The sequence below is a fragment of the Triticum urartu genome, unplaced genomic scaffold, assembly GCF_056163025.1.
Source record: "Triticum urartu cultivar PI428250 unplaced genomic scaffold, HENAU_Tu73 scaffold2, whole genome shotgun sequence".
Taxonomy (NCBI): Eukaryota; Viridiplantae; Streptophyta; class Magnoliopsida; order Poales; family Poaceae; genus Triticum; species Triticum urartu.
Window position 1 is genome coordinate 11728490 of NW_028260368.1, and position 14506 is coordinate 11742995.

Consider the following 14506-nt stretch of genomic DNA (forward strand, 5'->3'; position numbering starts at 1 on the left):
TCGGGCAACTTTCCATTATCTTTCTTTGGTTGAGTGGCATGTACTTTCATGGCGCCCGTTTTTCCAATTATGAAGCATGGCTAAGTGATCCTACTCACATTGGACCCAGTGCTCAGGTAGTTTGGCCTATAGTAGGGCAAGAAATATTGAATGGTGATGTAGGCGGGGGTTTCCGAGGAATCCAAATAACCTCTGGTTTTTTTCAGCTTTGGCGAGCATCTGGAATAACTAGTGAATTACAACTCTATTGTACTGCAATTGGTGCATTGATTTTTGCAGCGTTAATGCTTTTTGCTGGTTGGTTCCATTATCACAAAGCCGCTCCCAAATTGGCCTGGTTCCAAGATGTAGAATCCATGTTGAATCACCACTTAGCGGGATTATTAGGACTTGGGTCTCTTTCTTGGGCGGGGCACCAAATTCATGTATCTTTACCAATTAACCAATTTCTTGACGCTGGGGTGGATCCTAAAGAGATACCACTTCCTCATGAATTTATCTTGAATCGGGACCTTTTGGCTCAACTTTATCCTAGTTTTGCCGAAGGAGCAACCCCTTTTTTCACTTTAAATTGGTCCAAATACGCAGAATTTCTGACTTTTCGCGGAGGACTAGATCCAGTAACCGGTGGTCTCTGGCTGACCGATATTGCGCACCATCATTTAGCTATTGCTATTCTTTTCCTAATCGCAGGTCATATGTATAGGACCAATTGGGGTATTGGCCATGGACTTAAAGATATTTTGGAGGCTCACAAGGGCCCATTTACAGGACAAGGCCATAAGGGTCTTTATGAAATCTTAACAACGTCATGGCATGCTCAATTATCTCTTAACCTAGCTATGCTAGGCTCTACAACCATTGTTGTAGCTCATCATATGTATTCTATGCCTCCCTATCCATACCTAGCTACTGACTATGGTACACAACTTTCCTTGTTCACACACCACATGTGGATTGGCGGATTTCTAATAGTCGGTGCTGCTGCACATGCAGCAATTTTTATGGTAAGAGACTATGATCCAACTACTCGATACAACGATCTATTAGATCGCGTCCTTAGACACCGCGATGCAATCATATCCCACCTTAACTGGGTATGTATATTTCTAGGTTTTCACAGTTTTGGCTTGTACATTCATAATGATACCATGAGTGCTTTAGGCCGTCCACAAGATATGTTTTCGGATACTGCCATACAATTACAACCTATCTTTGCTCAATGGGTACAAAATATCCATGCTACTGCGCCTGGCGTAACAGCTCCTGGTGCAACAACAAGTACTAGCTTAACGTGGGGAGGCGGCGAGTTAGTAGCAGTAGGTGGCAAAGTGGCTTTGTTACCTATTCCATTAGGAACCGCAGATTTTTTAGTCCATCACATTCATGCATTTACCATACATGTGACTGTATTAATACTTTTGAAAGGTGTTTTATTTGCTCGGAGTTCCCGTTTGATACCCGATAAAGCAAATCTAGGTTTTCGCTTTCCTTGCGATGGGCCTGGCCGAGGGGGAACATGTCAAGTATCCGCCTGGGATCATGTTTTCTTAGGTTTATTCTGGATGTACAATGCAATTTCGGTAGTCATTTTCCATTTCAGTTGGAAAATGCAGTCGGATGTTTGGGGTACTATAAGTGATCAAGGGGTGGTAACTCATATTACAGGGGGAAACTTTGCACAGAGTTCCATTACGATTAATGGGTGGCTTCGAGATTTCTTGTGGGCACAGGCATCGCAAGTCATTCAGTCTTATGGTTCTTCATTATCTGCATATGGTCTTTTTTTCTTAGGTGCTCATTTTGTCTGGGCCTTCAGTTTAATGTTTTTATTCAGCGGCCGTGGTTATTGGCAAGAACTCATTGAATCTATCGTTTGGGCTCATAACAAATTAAAAGTTGCTCCTGCTACTCAGCCTAGAGCCTTGAGCATTATACAAGGACGCGCTGTAGGAGTAACCCATTACCTTCTGGGTGGAATTGCCACGACATGGGCATTCTTCTTAGCGAGAATTATTGCAGTAGGATAGTGGCTAGGAGGATTTGAAAGGCATTATGGAATTAAGATTTCCCAGGTTTAGCCAAGGCTTAGCTCAGGACCCCACTACTCGTCGTATTTGGTTTGGTATTGCTACCGCACATGATTTCGAAAGTCATGATGATATTACTGAAGAACGTCTTTATCAGAACATTTTTGCTTCTCACTTTGGGCAATTAGCAATAATCTTTCTATGGACGTCCGGAAATCTGTTTCATGTAGCTTGGCAAGGAAATTTTGAATCATGGATACAGGATCCTTTACACGTAAGACCTATTGCTCATGCGATTTGGGATCCTCATTTTGGTCAACCCGCTGTGGAAGCCTTTACTCGAGGAGGTGCTGCTGGTCCAGTGAATATTGCTTATTCTGGAGTTTATCAGTGGTGGTATACAATAGGATTACGCACCAATGAGGATCTTTATACTGGAGCTCTTTTTCTATTATTTCTTTCTACGCTGTCCTTAATAGCGGGTTGGTTACATCTACAACCCAAATGGAAACCAAGCCTTTCGTGGTTCAAAAACGCGGAATCTCGTCTCAATCATCATTTGTCAGGACTTTTCGGGGTAAGTTCTTTGGCTTGGACAGGACATTTAGTTCATGTTGCTATTCCCGCATCCAGGGGGGAGTACGTTCGATGGAATAATTTCTTAGATGTATTACCCTATCCCCAGGGGTTGGGACCCCTTTTGACGGGTCAATGGAATCTTTATGCCCAAAACCCTGATTCGAGTAATCATTTATTTGGTACCGCTCAAGGAGCGGGAACTGCCATTCTAACTCTTCTTGGGGGATTCCATCCACAAACACAAAGTTTGTGGCTGACCGATATGGCTCACCATCATTTAGCTATTGCATTTATTTTTCTCATTGCCGGTCACATGTATCGAACTAACTTCGGAATTGGGCACAGTATTAAAGATCTTTTAGAAGCGCATACTCCTCCGGGGGGTCGATTAGGGCGTGGGCATAAGGGCCTTTATGACACAATCAACAATTCGATTCATTTTCAGTTAGGTCTTGCTCTAGCTTCTTTAGGGGTTATTACTTCCTTAGTAGCTCAACATATGTACTCTTTACCTCCTTATGCATTCATAGCACAAGACTTTACTACTCAAGCTGCTTTATATACTCATCACCAATATATTGCAGGGTTCATCATGACAGGGGCTTTTGCTCATGGAGCTATTTTTTTCATTAGGGATTACAATCCGGAACAGAATGAGGATAATGTATTGGCAAGAATGTTAGACCATAAAGAAGCTATCATATCTCATTTAAGTTGGGCTAGCCTCTTTCTAGGATTCCATACCTTGGGCCTTTATGTTCATAACGACGTCATGCTTGCTTTTGGTACTCCAGAAAAGCAAATCTTGATCGAACCTATATTTGCCCAATGGATACAATCTGCTCATGGCAAGACGACATATGGGTTCGATATACTCTTATCTTCAACGAATGGCCCCGCTTTCAATGCGGGTCGAAGCCTATGGTTGCCCGGATGGTTGAATGCTGTTAATGAGAATAGTAATTCGCTTTTCTTAACAATAGGACCTGGGGATTTCTTGGTTCATCATGCTATTGCTCTAGGTTTGCATACAACTACATTGATTTTAGTAAAGGGCGCTTTAGATGCACGCGGTTCCAAATTAATGCCAGATAAAAAGGATTTTGGATATAGTTTTCCTTGTGACGGCCCAGGGCGCGGCGGTACTTGTGATATTTCTGCTTGGGACGCATTTTATTTGGCAGTTTTCTGGATGTTAAATACCATTGGGTGGGTTACTTTTTATTGGCATTGGAAACATATCACATTATGGCAGGGCAACGTTTCACAATTTAATGAATCCTCCACTTATTTGATGGGATGGTTAAGAGATTACCTATGGTTAAACTCTTCACAACTTATCAATGGATATAATCCTTTTGGGATGAATAGTTTATCGGTATGGGCGTGGATGTTCTTATTTGGACATCTTGTTTGGGCTACTGGATTTATGTTCTTAATTTCCTGGCGGGGGTATTGGCAGGAATTAATTGAGACTTTAGCATGGGCTCATGAACGCACACCTTTAGCTAATTTAATTCGCTGGAGAGATAAGCCCGTGGCTCTTTCCATTGTGCAAGCAAGATTGGTTGGATTAGCTCACTTTTCCGTGGGTTATATATTCACTTATGCAGCTTTCTTGATTGCCTCAACATCAGGCAAGTTTGGTTAATTTAGTTTGTTTTTTTGTACTGTATCAGCACCTAGTTCATTACTCTTGATAGAGAGGGAGGATCTGCCTTTTTAGATTTCTTTTTCTATTTATTTTTCCATCTAGGATTAGAACCGTATACTTGGTAATAATAGCAACGACACATTATGGCAAAAAAAAGTTTGATTCAGAGGGAGAAGAAGCGGCAGAAATTAGAACAGAAATATCATTTGATTCGTCAATCTTTAAAAAAAAAGATAAGAAGCAAAGTTTCTCCCTTGAGTTTGAGTGAAAAAACGAAAATGCGAGAAAAATTGCAATCCCTACCGCGTAATAGTGCACCTACACGCCTTCATCGACGTTGTTTTTTGACCGGAAGACCTAGAGCTAACTATCGACATTTTGGGCTATCCGGACACGTACTTCGAGAAATGGTTTATGAATGTTTGTTACCGGGTGCAACAAGATCCAGTTGGTAAGGATAAAATACCCTTTCGTATTTGTATGGATTTCTGGAATTGATAATCATAGAGGAGCCCTCTTTACCATTCTGTATAAATGGACTATTCTATTTGTATAGATATTGGTAGAGGGGCGTATCCAACCCTCTTTTATCCACTAGTTACCCCTCTTTAGTTTAAGAGTATAGAGCAGTTTGGTAGCTCATAAGGCTCATAACCTTGGGGTTGCGGGTTCGATTCCCACTACCGCCTCCATACTCCTTCTTTATGATATATGCATGATATAATATATACATCATGCATTTGTATCTGGATTTTTTGATTTCCTAAAAGAGTTTTGGTCTAACAGTTTTTTCTCGGAAGAAGCAAAAAAATAAAAGAAAGAATAAAATATGAAAGAAAAGCGTCCATTGTCTAATGGATAGGACAGAGGTCTTCTAAACCTTTGGTATAGGTTCAAATCCTATTGGACGCAATCTTATTTCTATCTATTCTTTAAATAACTATACTAAACTAAAAACAAAGAAAACTTTTTTGCATGATTCAAATGAAAAAGCTTTCTCAACGATTCCTATTCTACTAACAAGAGTAGACATGCAAAATTTATTTGTTACTGAAGAGAAAACCGTTCCAGCTGTTCCTGAATAGCTTCCTTCAAAAGGATTTCCGCTTGCTCGGTGAATGTCTTGCTAGAAGATATAATTTCTTGGAATTGAGGTTTAGTATCTTTTAGATGTTTACGTAACTCATCCAGAAATTTATTTACCTGTTCAATTTCTAACGAATCAAGATATCCTCTTGTTCCGGTATAAATAGTAGCTATCTGCTCTTCCACTGGGAGAGGATTTGCCTGGGATTGTTTAAGCAATTCCCTTAATCGTCGACCCCTTGCCAATTGATTCTGACTTGTTTTATCGAGAGCAGAGGCGAATTGTGCAAAGGCTTGTAACTCTGCGAATTGCGCTAGTTCCAATTTTGATTTGCCAGCTACTTGTTTCATGGCTTTAATTTGAGCCGCGGATCCTACTCTGGAAACAGAAATACCCACATTAATAGCGGGTCGAATTCCGGCATTGAATAGATCCGCAGATAAGAATATTTGTCCATCTGTAATGGAGATTACATTAGTAGGAATATAGGCGGAAACGTCTCCAGATTGAGTCTCAACTATTGGTAAAGCGGTCATACTTCCTTCGCCTAAAAGAGAATTTAATTTAGCGGCTCTTTCTAAAAGGCGTGAATGCAAATAAAAAACATCCCCTGGATAAGCCTCACGTCCGGGAGGTCTTCTTAATAGAAGGGACATTTGGCGATAAGCTTGTGCCTGTTTGGAGAGATCATCATAAATTATTAAAGTATGCCGTTCGCGGTACATAAAATACTCAGCCAGGGCTGCTCCCGTATAAGGAGCGAGGTATTGTAATGTAGCAGGTGAATCCGCCATTTCAGCTACTACAATAGTGTATTCCATGGCCCCCTCCTCATGGAAAGTAGTTACTACTTGAGCTACGGAGGATGCTCTTTGACCGATAGCTACATAAACACATATTACACCTTGCCCTTTTTGATTGAGAATTGTATCTGTGGCTACTGCTGTTTTGCCAGTCTGTCTGTCCCCAATAATTAACTCTCGCTGACCGCGCCCTATAGGGATCATCGAATCGATAGCAATAAGCCCTGTTTGAAGAGGTTCGTATACGGAACGCCTGGAAATTATACTTGGAGCAGGAGATTCAATTAAGCGAGATTCGGAAGCTATAATTTCGCCTTTCCCATCAATAGGTTTAGCCAGAGCATTTACAACACGACCCAAGTAAGCCTCACTCACGGGTATCTGAGCAATTCTTCCTGTTGCTTTTACAAAACTTCCCTCTTGTATCATCAACCCATCGCCCATTAATACAATCCCAACATTTTTGGATTCCAAATTCAGAGCAATACCCCTAGTACCTTCTGCAAATTCGACTAATTCACCTGACATTATTTCACCAAGACCTATAATACGAGCAATCCCATCCCCCACTTGAACTACGCGACCTATATTCTCAATCCCTACTTTCCTATTATATTGTTCAATACGTTCGCGGAGAATTTTATGAATTTCGTCGACTCGAAGGGTTGCCATTAGTGTTTCTTGACTCTTTTTTCGGAAGCAAGGGGAAAAATAATGCCTAAATTCTAAACGAAAGTAGAAGTTCAAGGCCTAATTAATTTAATTATTTCTTCCATTCCAGGGACCCGAGAATGCCAATATTAGCACGAATCGTACGGAAATGTAACTCGGTATTCAAACAACTATTCAGAGTTCCTAGAGCTCCTTGTACGGCCTGTTGGAAAACCCGCTGTCGGACCTGATTCATTGCCCTTTGTTTTTCAAAATAAAGGGTTTCGTTTTTAGACTTTTCCAATTGTTCCAAACTAATAGAAGTAGCATTAATCAAATTTGCTTTTTCTCGTTCTATCTCAGAGTATCCATTCATTCGATACTCATCCGCTTCTAGTTCGACTTTCTGTAATCGAATCCGAGCTTTTTCGAGTTGCTCAATGGTCCCTCTACGCAATTCTTCTGAATTTCGAATAGTACTCAAGATCCTCTGTTTTCGATTATCTAATAAATCTTTTAATGAAAGTAGATTATTTTGTAAGTTTACAACTTTTATGATCTCTTCCCGAACCAAACATGAATCTTTCGATTCATTTGGCTCTCACGCTCCTTTTTTTTTTTCTATAGCTATTTCCATATCTTTTTTTTAAGTAATGAGCCTATCCTCTATCTTCTTTTTTATGTTTATATTTCAATATACCGAAACCTATATAAGACTAGATAAATATTAAGAGGACTCTTCCGCCTAGATAAAAATATATCATGGTCAGCAAAGTTGTTTCTTTATTTTTATTTGCCCTCTAGTTAATAATTTCAATTTCATTAAGAAAAACTAACTAAATAAATGGAAAATGAAAATTAATAGAATTCTTTTTTATTTTTTTTTTCTTCAAATCCAAAAAATTTCTCTTTTTTATACATAGGTCGTCGATTCGGCATTGGTTAAAAAAGGGCAGGGTGCCCCCTTTTTTTTCTAGTAAATAGTTCAAACCATTTTATCGATATGAGTGTTCTATATCAGATAAATTTTACATTAGCTATTTCCCGTTTAAATTGGTACTAATACTAATATAGTTGTAGAAAGAGTACCTCTTTTTGCCTGGACTTCAAGCAGTTTAGCTTTAACCGTGTTAATGGTCTCACATTCTTGGTTTATAGAGAATCAAAGTTGATTTACCAATGAGTCGCGAAATGCTATGGTTCTTCCATATGATTTCTGAATTTATTCAGAAGTAATTCGTCGAGATCGTGCACCCTTTTCTTATTTATCCGAAAAATACTAAAAAATATTATAAAGTGCAGCCGGATAGATCCAATCTATTCTTGAAATAGACAACTCGCACACACTCCCTTTCCAAAAAAAATCAAAACACCAACCACTACAGTTAGATTTATTAGATTTGTTGCTAAAATATCGGTATTAAGCCCGAAACTGCCAGCGGATGGCCAGTGAGCTAAAAAAACGAAAGAATGGGTTACATTTTTCATATGCTCTCCTCTTATAGATAGGACGAACAAAGAACAAAGTTTTTCGATCACTTACTTCGCTCGCCCTTTTTTGATCGGTTTTTTTAATGCAAATAGATTCAATCTAGTAATTTCTTTTAGATTAAGTCTTACGTCTTGTTTGACCGGTGAAAGACTTCCTTTGTTGAAATGTTCTGTTCCCAAAATTCCTAAAATAAAAGGAAAAAACTTTCCACTTTCCTAAACTAAGGACGGGAAATAAGAAGGTGAGCATATCTTCTAAATTAATAATACTCAACTCAGCCCTTCCTAGAATGGGGTATTATCTGTCCCGATAAATAGATAATTCCAGGAGTAATAAATAGGAGTAAATTAAATAAAGTATTGATATAATTGGAATTGTGGAAGCAAATACCAATTTACTAAAAAAAGAAAAAAGTATCTAATCGAAATCGAAAGAATTTTTTTTTTAAGATTAAACAAAAGGGTTCGCAAATAAAAGCGCTAGTGCCACAACTAGTCCATAAATTGTTAAAGCTTCCATAAAAGCTAGACTAAGCAATAAAGTACCTCGTATTTTACCTTCTGCTTCTGGCTGTCTCGCAATACCTTCTACAGCTTGTCCTGCAGCAGTACCTTGACCAACTCCAGGTCCAATAGAAGCAAGCCCTACGGCCAATCCAGCAGCAATAACAGAAGCAGCAGCAATTAGTGGATTCATGGTGAGTAGTTCCTCGTGTCAAAAAAAAGAAATGGTTAAGGATACAATCAACCAATAAATTCTTACTTCTAAGCTCTATTGGGGAGAAGTAAAGTAACTAAAAAGTACAAATTGAAATCAAATTGAAATGATAATGTGAATTGTCCGAACTACATAGAAGGGAATTCCATATCCATATATCGGATTAGATAATGAATCTAACCTAGGAATATATAATATAATATCCTATATATATACATTTGTTTCTTCTATTTTGTTTGCATATTTTCTCATTTTCTATTGAATCGGATTCTAAAATCATTGCTTAAAGTGGAAACCTGCATAAAAGAGGACTCCACTTATAGACATTAAGGATATTATAGTATAGATCTAGCCTGACTCCACCCTCCTTAATGCATATATACTTTGAAAATTCCATAATATAGTCTATTCTATTCTCTCTCCTACAACTCTAGGCTATATATTCATACGCATTTCTAACTATTTTTTTGCAACCAAGCAGATTATCTGGAACCATGCATGAATTGAGCTAAGCTGCAAAAAAAAAAAATAACTATTTCCAAAAAGAGTCAATTCAATGATGACCCTCCATGGATTCACCTATATAGGCTGCGGCTAATGTTGCAAAAATAAGAGCTTGAATACCGCTTGTAAATAATCCAAGAAACATGACCGGTATAGGGATTACTAAGGGGACTAAAGAAACAAGAACAACAACGACTAATTCATCCGCCAATATATTCCCGAAAAGTCGAAAGCTAAGCGATAATGGTTTTGTGAAATCTTCTAGGATGTTAATTGGTAAAAGGATTGGAGTTGGTTTAATATATTTCTCGAAATAGCTCAATCCTTTTTTGCTAAGACCAGCATAAAAATATGCCGCTGACGTGAGTAAAGCTAAAGCAACAGTAGTATTTATATCATTCGTGGGCGCTGCTAATTCCCCATGGGGTAACTCTATAATTTTCCAAGGTAAAAGAGCACCCGACCAATTCGAAACAAAAATAAAAAGGAACATAGTTCCAATAAAGGGAACCCAGGGACCATATTCTTCTCCAATCTGAGTTTTGCTCAAGTCTCGAATAAACTCAAGGACATATTCAAAAAAATTCTGACCGTCGGTCGGGATGGTTTGTGGATTCCGAACAGCTATGACAACTGAACCTAGCAAGATAGTAATTACGACCCAAGAAGTGATGAGTACTTGGGCATGAATTTGGAAACCTCCTATTTGCCAATAGAAGTGTTGGCCTACTTCTACACCCGATATATCGTATAACCCCTTGAGTGTTTTAATGGAACAAGGTATAATATTCATATTGTCCTCTGATAAAAATTGAACTTCAAAAAAGGAATTCTTTTGATTCAACCATCTCTTTCTCAACTCAGCAACTTGAAGTATTAATCTTATATTTAGGATACCAAGAAAGCACATCAGATCATAATATATATCAATACCCTCTAATATATATCAATATTCCCCTTCTTTTTTCTATGCAAAAAAAATTCTATGCAAAAAAAAAGATATAGTAAAGTAAGTGATTCCATAAATTTACGCAGTTGCCCAAGAATTCACTATATATTCTTAATCAACGATTTCTTATATAGAGAGAACGGCCCTCACAAATTGAAAATACTAATTTGTTAAGAATCAATCGAATTGAAGTCATAGTGTCATCGTTGGCTGGAATCGATATATTCGCGAGATCCGGGTCACAATTTGTATCGACTAAAGAAATAGTAGGAATCCCCAAAATGGCACATTCCCGAAGAGCTATATACTCTTTTTGCTGATCAAGGACGATCACAATGTCTGGCAATCTCGTCATATATTTGATCCCGCCGAGATACCTTTGCAAAGTAGATAATTTTCTCTTCAAGATTGCCACATCTCTTTTTGGGAGATGGTGGAATTTTCCCATTTTTTCTTCTGCTCTTAAGTCTCTAAATTGAGAAAGTCTAGTTTTCGTAATCGACCAATTCGTTAACATACCACTGAACCACTTTTTATTAACATAATGACAACGAGCCCTTATTGCAGCTGATGCTACTAAATCTGTTGCTCTTTTTTTGGTACCAACAATTAAGAAACTTTTTCCCTGACTTGCTGCATCAAAAACTAAATCACAAGCTTCTGATAAAAAACGAGCCGTTCTAGCGAGATTTATAATATGAGTACCTTTACGCTTTGCCGAAATGTAAGGGGCCATTTTAGGATTCCATTTCTTAATACCATGACCAAAATGAACTCCTGCTTCTATCATCTCTTTCAAATTAATGTTCCAATATCTTCTTGTCATTTTTTCCACACTTCCTTTTTTTTAATCCTACCATTCCATTACGGAATTTAGTTCTTTTTGAAGATTAAGAAAGATCCGAAATAGCTTGAAATAAATAATAATTGTTCCGAGAGAACCTTGTACTAAGATAAGAGTTGGCCATTGATACATGGTATAAACATAACCACCTTAATGAATTAACTGACTTGTTTTACTTATTAAAATAAAAATCTTAAAAATCTAAAATTTGACCTGTTAGTGTTCTAAGTTCAAAAGTCTAGTAAAGTAAAAAATATTTTTATGGGGGTTCTTATGTCTCATAAAAATTGTTTGTTACGTCAGAATCTGAAGAAACTAATTCTGTATGGAGAAACAAAAAATCTCTCATTTCCGACGCGAATAGATTTTTTTTTTTTATTTCGAAATAAAGGTTCTTGTCTTGTGGGGAACGATGCACAAATTTTTGGAATCCGGTACCAACAGGTATAATCCCCCCCAGAACTACGTTTTCTTTCAAGCCTTTCAACCAATCAATGCGACCTCGTAGGGCAGCTTTTGCTAAAACTCGAGCAGTTTCTTGAAAACTTGCTTCAGATATGAAACTTTGGGTATTCAGGGAAGCCCTTGTTATTCCCAATAAGATTGCCCGATAATAGATCGATTCATCCAAAGCTCGTCCTGCTCGTTCCGCTCGCAATAGTCCGATTAATTCCCCAGGCGAAAAAACATTAGACATTCCATCTTCGGAAACCCGCACTTTTGATGTTACTTGGCGTATAATAATCTCTATATGTCTATTATGGATCTGTACCCCTTGGGATCGATAAACCTTTTGGATTTTATTAACCAAAGAGATACGACTTTGGGCTATGGTTAGCTCAGCTCCAATCAAGAATCCCCAAGGGACCCCAAGAATTCTTGGTATACGCTCATTCCAATCCTCAATTCTCCTTTTCGAGATTCGGGGATAATGAATCAATTGAACGCGCTTCAAAGATTTGTTCCACTTTTGGAAGACCTTGCGTTATGTCACTAGATCTCGATTTTTCATATATAAACGTAACTAACCTATCTCCCTTGTAAAGGATTTCTCCTAATGACCATTAACAGTTGCTCCTGTAGTGGCCAAATAAGGTTTAGCTGCTCTTATAACAAAGGAATTCATATTTACAATGAAAATTTGACCGGATTTTTTTATGTGCGATTTAAATAGACATACATTTTCACAAATAAATTGTCCAAGGTGAATTATTGCCAATGTCTCTTCCCAAGAATCATGATGGACAAAGTGACAATTCAAAAGGAATGGATCCAACATTATGTTACTATCGAAATTAGAAATCCTTTTATTTTCATCTATTAAAGAGTATTTAAGTTCTTGAAGTACTTGGAAGGTTTGTTTTAAATTGTCAACGAACAAATATTTTTTTAACAGGATTTTATTATGCGTTAGTAAATAGTAAGATGAAGAAAAATGCGATATACTAGCTACAATAGCGCCTAAGGGCCCAAAAATTTCTCGAATAGGAATTCTAGGATTCCATTCTTTTATCGCATTGGGATGTTTTGAATTCTTGAATAAACCAATTCGAGAACAGTTGGATGCCGACAAAATCATCAAAGAGTGGTATTCTTTATTTCGATTCAACAAAGTGCCAATAGCTTCTGGATGTTGGCTAAGTGATTCAATCTTCGCCTTGGAATAAAAAGAATTGATATTGGCGCGATCTAACCTATTATGGGGAATCGGTCCTGCACTTGTCCTACCATACCTTTTTCGTGTATACGAAATAGTGGACTTGACTAACTCAATTCTTAGGAAATCGCGAATAAGATCATTTGCTCTTACCTCAACAAGGGAAGCACCAGCCTTTTCTTTTTCTTCTTGTTCCCAATTCACTACTAAGCAAGTTCTAACAAATTGACTATTTGTGTGATAAATTCTTTGAGTTAACTTGCTATTTTCATGAGAAATAAAATTGACAAGTCGAATTTGGAGATTATTTTCTTCTTGCAAGAGATCCTGCGGGAAAAGTGTTGCTAAATTTCTTCCTTCGTCCATTTCATATGCCACTGTAGGGCGAACGGAAACAAAATACTTTTCCTTGCTCTTGAGAATTTTTTTCCGTTGAACATAGACCCAATTTTTCCTTTTTTTTGATTCCTTAGAATCTTTTTTTTGTCTTTCTGGCGGTATCAAACAGCCACCTAATATCTTATCCGCCTCTTCAGGAAAATGAATATCTCCGGAAAATATTTTGAGTTCCGTATGGCTTTTTTTTCTCTTCACTCGGACCAGTCCGCCTAGTCGACTTCTTGTATTTTTTGTGAGTTGTGTATTCACTCCAATAATACTATTGTCAAGTATCTTTAGGGATGAAGATCTCGGCAAGATATGAAGTTCTTGAAGAATGAAAAAAAACCGATCTACTTCTTTTTGGTATTTTAGACTAAATTCTTTTGTTCCTCGATGCTCAATCAAACCCTCTTTTTTTAAGATGGAATCTTCCTCTGGGCTCTCGTATTCGTCCTCTGAATCTTCTTCTGAGTCTTCCTCTAAAGTACCATATTTTTCCTCTGCGCTTTCCCCGGGGCTGCCATATTCGTCTTCTGAGTCTTCCTCTAGAGTTCCATATTCGTCCTCTTGGGTCCTATATTTGCTCTCTGGGCTCCCATATTCCTCTTCTGAGTCTTTCTCTAAAGTCCTATATTCGTTCTCTGGGTTCCCATATTCGTTTTCTGGGCTCCCATATTCGTCTTCTAGGGTTTCATATTCGTATTCGTCTTCTAGGATTCCATATTTAGATTCTTCTAGGGTTTCATATTCATATTCGTCCTCTCGGGTCCTGTATTCGTCTTCTAGGGTCTCATATTCCTCTTCTGAGTCTTCCGCTCGAGTCCTATATTCTTCTTCTAGGGTCCTATATCTAAATTTAACAATTCCTGAACCCTTTTTATCTTTTCTGTATCGGGGATCGTCAAAATAAGCAAAAATAGTATTTCTACGTAAAACACCCATAAGGGGGATTTCAATCGAAATCCCAAAACAGGATATTAGTTCTTTCTCTTGTTCTTGATGATATTGTAATGGAATGACGAACCTATTTCTTCGCTTTTTCGCCAACAAATCTGAATTATCTTGAAAAATAGAAGGATAGATAAAATTCCAATGGCCATTGGACATGATTCGATCCGACGTTGAATAATCAAGAATTTCCCTATCTTTTTTACCATA

At 37.8% G+C, this 14506-nt stretch overlaps 1 non-coding gene across 1 annotated transcript; it reads left to right on the top strand.

Annotated features, from left to right (window-relative positions):
* The first annotated feature begins 5103 nt into the window (after positions 1–5103).
* Positions 5104–5175, top strand: TRNAR-UCU (transfer RNA arginine (anticodon UCU)). The gene has a single exon. It is a non-coding gene; the product is annotated as a tRNA-Arg (tRNA).
* Positions 5176–14506: the final 9331 nt, after the last annotated feature.